This window comes from Tenrec ecaudatus, chromosome 4 (genome assembly GCF_050624435.1).
Source record: "Tenrec ecaudatus isolate mTenEca1 chromosome 4, mTenEca1.hap1, whole genome shotgun sequence".
Lineage (NCBI taxonomy): Eukaryota > Metazoa > Chordata > Mammalia > Afrosoricida > Tenrecidae > Tenrec > Tenrec ecaudatus.
In genome coordinates, this window is record NC_134533.1 from 8348238 (window position 1) to 8359699 (window position 11462).

Here is an 11462-nt window from a genome sequence, read left to right on the forward strand (position 1 = left end):
GAGCCCACAGACAGCTCAAAACTCGTCTTACCCCAGGATGGATGAACGTGAATAAGGGATCCTGAGGGGTGCAGTGGGGTGGGAGGTGGGGGTAAGGGGAGCTCAGGAAGGAAAGAGAATGTTTTGGAGCCGATTGCGGAAGTGATTGGACAGCACGGCTTGATGGGATCTAACTGTGGAATGGTGGGGTGCCTGTGTTAGCTCCCCAGACAATGAAAAGCCCTAGTCACAAGCTTGGGAGGGAGGGGAAGGGGTGGAGCTAGCCAACCATGGGCTGCACCCAGCCAGCTACTTGGCTCTGAGCAGGTACCCAGGGGCAGAAAGGACAATGATTGTTCACTTGACTGAGGGAAAAACAGCCAACCAGAAATTCTCCCAGAAGCACCAGCCAAGCATTCTCCTAACCCTTGGGCACCGCCCGCTTACCTAACCCTTTCCAGTTGCCTCACCTGCTGCAGCCAAAGGCCCTAGCACAGAAGGAAGGTCCGGCTGGACAGGGCACGGGGGAGGGGGGATGGTGGATTTGTAAAATATCAAAGGGGTGGAGAGAAGGGAGGGAAAGAGGATTGGAGGGCAGGGATTGGGGAGCTGGTCCCAAGAACTGGGGAACTTCTACAGTAACCGAGACCATTGGAAATAGTTTTGATTTTTTTCTTATTTACATGTAAAATATTTTGGAGGAGAGAGTGAAACCTTTTAAAGCTTTGAATAAATTTAGAGTTTTTTTTTTTAAAAAGGGTCTTGTGATCTACTTCCACAATCAATAAGTAAATTCATTTTAAAACACACCAAAAAAATGAGTGATTGATGGACTGTGGACAGAAGCCCTCTCCGAGCCCATCCAGGGGAAGAATCTGCTGGAGGCTAGTCCAGCCTCCTGGTCGGCAGTGAATCTCATGATTGAGTCATCCCTGGCCCCTTTGGCTCGGCCATCTTTCCAACATGAAGGCATTTAAGGAGAGAAAAATGCTTCTCCCCAGCCTCTCAACCAAGAGGAGGACTCCGAGAGATGGAGGGAGCGGTGGCCGCCATCTCAGGTCCTTGTCCTGGAGCCCTGAGCCTTTAGTAGGAACCATTCCAAGGGGAGCAGAGAAGGAGGAACTGTCACCAATCAGGAGGCTGGTGGGTGAGTACTTGCACGGCCTCTGTGCCCCGGTGGCATTGGGAGTCATTCGGCTAACCATGTTGCTAGGTGCCAAGGAGTCGGTTCCGACCCATCGCAGTCCTGTGGGCAACAGAACGAGGCGGCCGTCCTGTGCCGCATGGCAGTGACTCCTATGTCTGAGCCACGATGTCCTTCTCCGGGAACTGGCCTCTCCTGACATGCCCCGAGTCCGTGAGACCAAGTCTCTCATGGCTGCCTGTGAGGAGCACTCCATCCGCGCTTCTTCTCGACTCACCGCCACCCTGCAAGAACAAGGTAGACGCGCTCCGGGTTTCTGACGGTTCCCTCTCCACGGGAGGAGGAAGCCTCATTCGTCTCCCAAGAAGGAGCTTCAGACTGCTGACCTGGAGGTTGGCGGCCCAACGCGTAACCCGTCACGAGCAGGGCTGTCCATTACCCACAAGTGGGCTATACCAGACCGCACAGTCGTCAAGCACCCGGTACACAAAGCAGTGTGAACACATGGAGAATGCCCCAGCTGACGCTCCTTCGCAATCTTAACAATTGACTCTGAGCAGGACTGCAGTAGGAATTAACATGCAAGCAGTCAACACACACAGCAGCTGCCGCGCAGAACAAAATCGATTCTACTGCAACACGACTGATTTCAAACTGAAATAGCCACCGTCTTGCTCCCGGGTCTGGTTCGCAGGGTTGGCAGTTTGAAGCCCCGGGTGACTCCACGGGGAAAAAGAAGGGGCTTCCCACGCCTCCCTTAAGCAGCCACAACCCCACAGGGGCTCACCGTGAGTCAGCATCGACCTCAATCCTCGATGGCAGCGAGTCTGGGATTTTTCCGAGTCTCGCGAGTTCTCATCGGGGCTCTGGGATCCAAAGAGCTACCCGACCGATTCTTCACCTCTGAGAACAAGCAGACAAGCAGATGAAGACACCCCAGAACCAGCGCTCGGTGGCACCGGTTTGAAGTTTCTTGTTACCACTCACTATCTTCCTCTCCAAACATACCACCCCCGTCACAGAAACTCAGGGCGCCCAGAGAGAGCGCTGTCCCATCCAGGTCCCCACTAGTCCCTGTGGTGGCTAGGGCAGTCGATCTGCCTTTCTCCCGGCAGTGAGAACACCCAGGCTTTGCCCTGGTGTGATCGATTTCTTCTGCTCACCGTGACGTCTGCAAGGTCCGCCCGGTCGTGGCGTGCACCCAGCCGCCACTCCTCTTTTTCATGGCTGCATAATAGTTCGTTGTGCTGTTTGTTCACCCCGGCTTGCTTACCCAGCCACCACCTGTGCATGGGCGTGCCCGTTGCTTTCTCCTGCGACTCCCGGGAGAAGTCCTGCTGCGGTGGATGTTCTGCAGATGGACGTCCCGGGCAAGCGGTCGTGCAGAGTAACCGTTTCTTGTGCGCCTTGGCAGCAGGCCACTCCAGGGCCCTGTGTCTAGGTTGCTGTCTGCAGTCCAGCCTTCGCTGGGGACAGACCCAGGGCGGGTGCGGTGTGCTGGCTCTGAAGGTCACTCTGTTCCATGTTTGAGGCTCCACCGTTTTACATCCCCGCCAGAAATGGGTGAGGGGTCTGGTCTCTCGGAAAGCTCGCCCACGCATGCCTGTTGGGGCGGGAAAGAGGAAGACCCTCAGAGAGTGGTCGCAATGACAGTGAGGGTGGCCCGGGACCCCGCCGGCGGGGCTTTCTTCCGAGGTACGCAAGGGCAGCAGACACCAGCCGGCCCTCCGTGGAGCCCGACAAGAACAATGGCTAAGGACTTGGGGCCTCTTCTCACGGGCCGGGTGGCTATTGGGCAGGGGCCCGGGTGGCATCCCGGTGCCGTGTTGGGCTGCTAACTGCAAGGTCAGCAGTTCCAAACCACCGCTGCTCTGTGGGACCGAGATGAGGCTCTTTCTCCCGGTCTCGGAAATCCAGAGGCAGGTCTACGCTGCCCTTGAGGGCCGCCCGCCGTGAGTCCGTGTCGACTTGCTGGCCGGCAGACTGGATTTGTCTGTTCGGGTTCCTTGCCTGTTAGGTTTGGTGATTAACTCGTCGGCGTTCTGTAGAGGCGTTTTCGGAGGGCCAGGCCCCGAGGGGGCGGTGGTGGCTCTGTGGAGCAGCTGTTTCACGGTGTTCCTGCTGGTCTGAGGCTCTGGGCTCCCGAAACCATCTACATCCAGAGGCTGCTGTGAGCCAGGCTCCACTCCACCATAGCGGTTTGGTTTGGGTTTTTATCTGCTACATTGAAACAAACAAAACCCTCAAAACTAAACTCACTGCCAATTGAGTTGATTCGGACTCAACAGTGACCCTTAGGGGCCAGGGTAGAACTGCCCCGAGGGTTTCCAGAATCGTAACTCTACAGGAGCACAATGCCTCCCCTTCCTCCCATCTGCTAGGCGGCTCCTTGTTTACATTGTTCCCCTTTCAGGTGTGTAGGTTGAGTGTTACTTTGTTGATAAAGCCTTTCGATGGTCGGAGGTGTTTAAGTTGTATCTCTACATTGGCTGTTATTGTATCTCTGAGGATCTGCTGCTGAAACCCCAGCTCCCCAGGCCTCACCCTGCCTTTTCTCATAAGAATCAGACGGTTCGGGTCTCCAGTTTAAGTGGGCTTAGATCCACTTCAAATTGTGTGTGTGTGTGTGTGTGTGTGTGTGTGTGTCAGTCATTATGACCTGTTGCAGATACTAAGAATCCACCTAAGCTTGCATTCAGAACCAACATTCTCCTTAAAACACAGACCAGGTAACCATCAAGGCCCAGCCCTTGTTTAGAGCTGGAATGGCCTATCAAGGGTGTTGAAAGGGAGCCAGCTTGGGCTGAACGAGGGTAAGGCCTGGGGGCAGATGGCCCTGAACTTGACTCCCTCTTAGGCCTAGCCAGCCCCCTTCACTGGGATGCCCAGGCAGAGGGCCTTCTCCGGGGAACAGCTCCGGTCTGGCGGCTGTCAGGTGGGATGTGGGATCACAGTGTCCTCACGTCCACCTCGCAGAACAAAGCAGGCACACCCACCCTCCCAGGAGCCGCCTGCAGACTCCCTGGCGCCCATAGGCCCATGGGTGGTGGCCGGAGGGGGCTCAGGGCCTGGCTTCCTTTGTGCCCTGAGGGACTGACAATTAAAAAAACACATGGGCTGAAACAACCAGTGGGGCCAGCCCAGGGACTGGGGAGCGTGGGAGCCCCTGCGGCTGGTTGGATCAGCGCAGGGAAGGGTTTTGGAAGAAATTGCAGGATGATGAAACCACCATATGGCCACCACTAGGAGCTCGGAACTTTTCAAAGGACACACCCTAATGTACTGGGGCAGGCTGGGGAAAGGCCAGAGAGGCTGGGGAAAACTGGGGGGCGGGGGGAGGTCCTCCACCCCACCACCAGGCCCCTCCCCAAAGATTCCCCAGGAGACATACACATTTGAATGAAAGCTGTAGGTGTGCTGGGCCCCGGGTGGCCTGGTGGGGCACAAGTTGGGGTGCTGACTTCATGGTCAAGAGTTCAAAACCACCAGCGGCTCCGAGGGAGAGAGGCGAGGCTGTCTGCTCGCATTAAGAAACCCAGGGGCAGATCTCTGTCCTACTGAGGCTGCGGGAGTCTGAATGGATTTGATGGGAGTGGGTCTGGTTTGCAGGTTCTTCCGACTCTGTCTCTAGACTGTGAGACCCTTCCAGCCCCTGGGACCCTGTAGGACAGGGCAGCACTGGCCCGTGGGTTGCTGAGGCTGCTGACGGTGACCACAGTAGAAAGCCTATCTTCCTCCCGAGGAGCGGGTGGTGGCTCCCAACAGCTGTTTCCCTGCCGTTAGCTGCACACCGGTGACCGTGCCGCCGCCGCCGCCGCCACGGAACCGCACACAGCTGCCTTTTATGTAACCGTGGCTGCTCAGGAGGCTTTGGGGCAGGCACTGGGGTTTGGGGACAGGGGAGCTCTCCTCCTGCCAGGAGGAGTCCCTGGGTGGTCACACTGGTTAAAGAACTCACACCCAGACGTGCCTTGGGGAAAAGGCCGGAGGATCTCCTGAAAAATCAGCCATGGAAATCCCTTGGCTATGGTTCTGCCCCAACCCAGGCTGGGGGTCCCAGTGGGTTCTGGTCGGAAGCAGCTACGGCAGCAACACTGCCACTCTGACACTGCTTGGAGTGCTAGCCCCGGGCGGTGGCCAGGCCGAGCCCCTCCTTGCCTGCAGGAGTGGGTACCCATCTCTACTGGCAGGCCCTGAGGCAGACAAACGCAGGGACAGGGATGGCGTGGCTGCCATTCTTGTTAGCCCTGCAAGGCCAAGGTAGAAGACTTCTGCCATCAGCCATGGGGGGCTGCAGACTCTCTGGACCCCAAGAAGTTGTGGGTGTGGGGGGGTTCTCAGAGCCCAGGCCCAGAATGCCTAATTCAGCTCTAAAGACCAGGCAATAGGCCATTTCCAGCCTCAGGGGGGTGAGCTCTGGGGGCCCAGTTCCTATTCACTTGCTTGCCTGGGGCTCTGGGGCCCCTTCCCTCTTTTTGGGGGGTTTCTCTGATCTGTACTTTCCTCTTTCTGCTTCGCTTGGGTCCCAAGTCATTAAAATAATAGTTCTTTTCTCTCGTCTCATGACCCAAGGCTGTTCAGTTCACCAAGTCCAGTGAGGTCTGCCCCCAGTGTCAGGGGCCCACCTTGTGTCCTTTTGCCCCCAAGAACTGACCTGCTCCATAGGCAGGTGCTGAACCTGGTGCCCTGAGGCTTGCATGGCCCCCTTTCCCACCTCTCAGCCTCCCGGTCTCCCAGCCCCGCTGCCTCTGAGTCCAGCCAGCTCTGAGCAGCCCCAGAGGAGAACTGCCCAGGGGCTCTCCAAGGCAGTCAGCTTTCCGGAAGCCAGACAGCTGACACGGCTCTCTCCCCACTGGGTTCCCACAAGAGGAGCCCTGGTGTGGTAAAGGGCTACACGTTGAATTGCAAACAACAAGGTCAGCAGTTCAAGACCACGTGCCAGCTCTGAGAGAGAAGGAAGGCTTTCTACTCCGTGCTCCTGTGCAGAGTTACAGTTTCGGATGCTCACAGGGCCACTTCCACCCTGTCCTTATAGACTCACTATGAATCAGAATGGACTCGGCCGTGAGGTTTTGGGGTTCCAACAACGGACCCCACCCTTCAGTGCACAGGGGAATGCTGTAACCACTGTACCACCAAGACTCTGTAATCAGAGCTCCCTCCTCGGACAGGTGAGAGAGCACCAAGGGAATGCAGGGTGACAGCCTCAGGCTGGGTGGTGACCGGTCTGCCTCTGCTGGGTGCTGGGGGCTGAAAGGAGATGAGGAGGGGACGGTAAGGGGAAGGAGGGAGGTGAGAGAGCGGGTGGACAGTGAGAGTCGGTGAGAGGTGGCTACAGGGGAGGTGAAGGGTGGTGAGAGGATGCGGGAGGGGAGCGCAGGTGGGGTTGTAGGTGACGGGGAAACTGAGGCTGGGGGTGGCGAGCTGAGAGGGGTGATAAACCAGGGAGGTAACAGGCTGGATGTGGTAGTGAGAGGCTGGGTGGGCCCGAGAAGTCAGGACGGCAAAGGATGGGTCCCCAGGGTTGGCGGTGGAAAGCGGCTGGCTGGGGGCCCAAGCTCAGAGGGAATACTTTCTCTCCCCTAGACTTGCTCAGATGCTCAGTCATTGTCCATCTACTGGGTGCCACTGAGTCCAGCCTTGACCAGGCCCCCGGGAGGCCTCACAGGGCTCAGGCCAGGCCGCTGGTGGTCCTGGGGGTCTGGCTTACACCGCCTGGAGCCCAGATCTCCCCAGGCCAGTGTGAGCCTGCCCTGCTGGAGTGCCCTGGGCCACCCAGGACTGTCTGCCCAACAGCGCAGAGGATGGCATTTTGGGGGGACTGGCACAGGGATCCTAGCCCCTGAGGTGACCTTACTGAACTTTCTGACCCTAGATTTGCAGAAGTGAAACTGAGGCTCAGGGGGAAAAAAACAAAACCTCACTTCCAACAATTTGATTCCAACTCAGCAACCCTGTTGGACAGGGTCAAACTGCCCCTGTAGGTTTCTGAGATGGTAACGCTTTTTAAAAAAAAAAAAAGTTTATTTTTTATTTATCATTTTAAAAAATAATTTATGGGGGGCTCGTACAACTCTTACCATAATCCATCCATCCATCCATTGTGTCAAGCACATTTGTACATTTGTTGCCATCATCATTCTCAAAACATTCACTTTCTACATGAGCCCTTGGTATCAGCTCCTCATTTTTTCCCTCCCTCTCCAGCCGCCCCCCTCACAAACCCTTGATAATTTATAAAGTATTATTATTTTGTCATGTCTTACACTGTCTGACATTTCCCTTCACCCACTTTTCTGTTGTCTGTCCCCCAGGGAGGAGGTTATATATAGATCCTTGTAATCTGTTCTCCCTTTCCACCCCACCTTCCCTCCACCCTCCCAGTATCACCACTCTCACCAATGGTCCTGATGGGATCATCGGTCCCAGAACCCCGTGTTTCCAGTTCCTAAATGCACCAGTGTACATCCTCTGGTCTAGCCAGATTTGTAAGGTAGAATTGAGATCATGATAGTGGCAGGGAGGAAGCATTTAAGATCTAGAGGAAAGTTGTATGTTTCATCGTTGTTACGTTGCACCCTGACTGGCTCGTCTCTTTGCCGCGACCCTTCAGTAAGGAGATGTCCAGTGGCCTACAAATGACTTTGGGTCCCCACTCCGCACTCCCCCTCATTCACAATGATAGGATTTTTTGTTCTTTGATGCCTGATACCTGACCCCTTTGACACCTCGTGATCACACAGGCTGCTGTGCTTCTTCCATGTTGGCTTTGTTGCTTCTCAGCCAGATGGCTGCTTGTTTACCGAGATGGTAACTCTTTGTGGGTGTGGAAAGCCCCATCTTTCTACCACAGAGCAGCTGGTGGTTTTGAACAGCTGACCTTGCAGACCGGAACCCAGTGAGTAGCCACCATACCACCAGGGCTTCTCAGGCTTGGGGTGAGGGGTGTGACTGAAACATTGAAAATCCCACGTGCCAACATATCTGATCGGAGCACACGGGAGCAGGTGAAGGGGGAGGAGGAGAGAGTGGACCACATCCTGGCCCACTAGCCTTGAGGACGATGATCCCAATTAGAGCAGCCAGTCGACAGAGAGGACCACATGGCCAGCCCCACTATGAGACATGACACCCCTCACTGACCCATGGCCCTGCAGGGGACAGCACTGGAGACATAGTGTGGGAATGGTGCTTGATCTGATCCCGCCACACCGAGGCAAAACACTAAGGGGGTGCAACAGAACAGCAAGGTCATGGAGTGGCGAGGTCCCCAGGGAATGCTGAAGGTGGACTTTGGGGCCAAGGCATGGTGCCCCAACAGACTGGACTGGAAAACACGCCTAAAGGCCAACAAACGATCCTTGAACTAATTACAAGCTTTTCTTGTTGTGTTTTGTTTTTGTCATTGGTTTGTTGTTTTGTTGTATATTGTTATTTTGTTTTGCTCTGTCTTGGTTTTGTGCATGTTATTATCTCTGCAGGTCTGTCTAAATAAGATAGGTTGGATGAACAATCTGGAGGAAAAACAATGGGACTGACACTTGCTGGGGGACATGGGAGAGGGGGAGGGGGAAAAGGAAGTGGTGTTAACAAACCCAAGGACAAGGGAACAATAAGTGATCCAAATTGGTGGTGAGGTGAGTGTGGAAGGCCTGGTAGGGCATGATCAAGGGTAATGTAACCAAGAGGTATTGCTGAAACCCAGGTGGGGACCGAGCATGATAGTGGGATAGGAGGAAGGTCAAGGGAAATAGAGGAAAGAGCTGAGAGGCAAAGGGAATTTATAGAGGTCTAGATAAAGACATGTACATATGCAAATATATTTATGTATGAGGATGGGGAAATAGATCTATGTGCCTATATTTATAGGTTTAGTATTAAGGTAGCAGAAGGACATTGGGCCTCCACTCAAGTACTCCCTCAATGCAAGAATACTTTCTTCTATTAAATTGGAATTCTATGATGCTCACCTTCCTGACACAACCACCGAAGACAAAGCCGGTAAATAAGCAAATGTGGTGAAGAAAGCTGATGGTGCCTGGCTATCAAAAGATATAGCATCTGGGGTCTTAAAGGCTTGAAGGTAAACAAGTGGCCATCTAGCTCAGAAGCAACAAAGCCCATATGGAAGAAGCACACCAGCTTATGTGATCACGAGGTGTCAAAGGGATCAGGTATCAGGCATCATCAGAACAAAAAAATTTACCATAGCAAATGAGTGGGGGAGTGCAGAGTGGAGACCCAAAGCCCGTTTGTAGGCCACTGGAAATCCCCTGGCACATTCAACTTTCCTCTAGTTCCTAAATGCTTCTTCCCTCCACCTCTCCCCCAACCCCCCTGCCATGATGATCCCAGTTCTACCTTGCAAATCTGGCTAGACCAGAGGATGTACATTGGTACAGATAGCAACTGGAAACACAGGGAATACAGAGTGGATGATACCTTCAGGATCAGTGGTGTGAGTGGGGATACTGGGAGCGTAGAGGGAGGGTGGGTTGGAAAGGGGGAACCGATTACAAGGATCTACATGTGACCTCCTCCCTGGGGGACGGACAACAGAAAAGTGGGTGAAGGGAGTCGTCAGACAGGGCAAGATATGACAAAATAATTTATAAATTATCAAGGGTTCTTGAGGGAGGGGGAAAATGAGGATCTGATGCCAGGGGCTTAAGTGGAGAGCAAATGTTTTGAGAATGATGAGGGCAATGAATGTACAAATGTGCTTTACACAATTGATGTATGTATGGATTGTGATGAAAGTTATATGAGCTCCTAATAAAACAATTTATTAAAAAAAAGAAAAGAAAATCCCACATGCCAATCCCAGGCAGGCTCGGCCCAGCACTGGTTTTTATTGGCTGGGACTCAGCTTCCCCATCTTGCACTATAAGGGGGGAGAAAGGCGGGCCTTTCTGCTCCAGTAAAGAGTTACAGTCTCGAAAACGCCCAGGGCCAGCTCTACCCTGCCCTACAGGGTGACTATGAGGTGGCATCGACTTGATGGCGGTTGGCTTTTTGGGTGCTTTGTAGGATGGATCCTCGAGGCCCCCCAACAATTAAAAAAAAAGCAAACCCACTGCCACAGAGCCCGCGTCATTGCCGCCTCACCTTTTGCCTGAAGATGGATTCAGATGTCAACTTCTTGGTTCACATGGCAAAACGCTTAAACCAGCGAAGCACCAGGGCCCCTGATGGGCCCAAGCCATGTGCTTTTCTGAGAATTCAGCAGGGACTTACCTAAGGTCACGCGGTGATCCTGCCGACCTAGCCCTTGACGCCTGACCTCTGAGGCCTGGCTGCCTATGAAGGGCATCCTAGAAGGGAGCACACTGCCCCACCCAGGGCCTCTCTGCACCCCCAGTTTCCTATACAGACTCCCAGCCCCTCCTCTGGTCTCTGGCGCCCTCCTGTGGCCTGGAGGGCAGGACCTCGCCACGCCCCTCCCGTAGGCCCCGCCCCGCCCCCATGACCAGGGCCCAGAATGCCTCAGGTGAGAACCTGGCAAGCTGGATCCAGCCGTGCAAACCCCCAGGGAATCGAGGCGGTGACGGGATCCCCAGGTTTGGTGGATCCAGGGACAACCCCACTCCCCGCCCGGAAGAAGCATTGAAGCTCAACCAAGTCACCGCGGCGCCCCCTCCTTCCAAGTGGGGAACCTGAGCCCGGCCTGAGAAGCAGCCCTCAAACATGCTTTTTTAATGAAGGACTTTGTTATGGAAGCCACGAAATGCACCACCCCGCTGACCTCTCACTGTGGACACACCCACGGTTCGGGGGCGGGGGGACGCCGAAACCAAACCTAATCACCCCACGGAGGCGATTCCCGCTCAGAAGGCCCTATAGTGACATCAGAAAACAACAGCCCAAAGAAACCCCAACTCGCTGCCCATTCACAGTGACCCTAACGGACAGGGTGAAAATGCCCCTGTGAGTCTCCTAGACTGTCACACCTTTTGTCCTAGACTGTCACAAAGCCTTTCTCCCGCGGAGCAGCTACTGAATTTGAACTGCCGAACTTGGGGATCCTAGCCCAACGGGAAACCAATACGCCTCGAGGGCATAGTGCTCTGGTAGACAGAAATCAGTATCCCCCCCGACACAGCTAGTCCCACCGCGTCCCCGACTTCTCCAGCCCATGTTGGAGGTACGAGTCCGTCTATTTCTGAGTCTCCACGCCCCAGCCCTTCGATTTTTCCTTCGTCCTTTCCCAGGCCTCAGTTTACCCGTCTGCTGAAAGGGTGTAACCATCTTTGCCCCACCTATTCGTCTCCCACGTCTGCTGGACGTATACAAATTAACAGAGGTCAAAACGAGCTCATGCGAGTTTAGAGCATGGAAG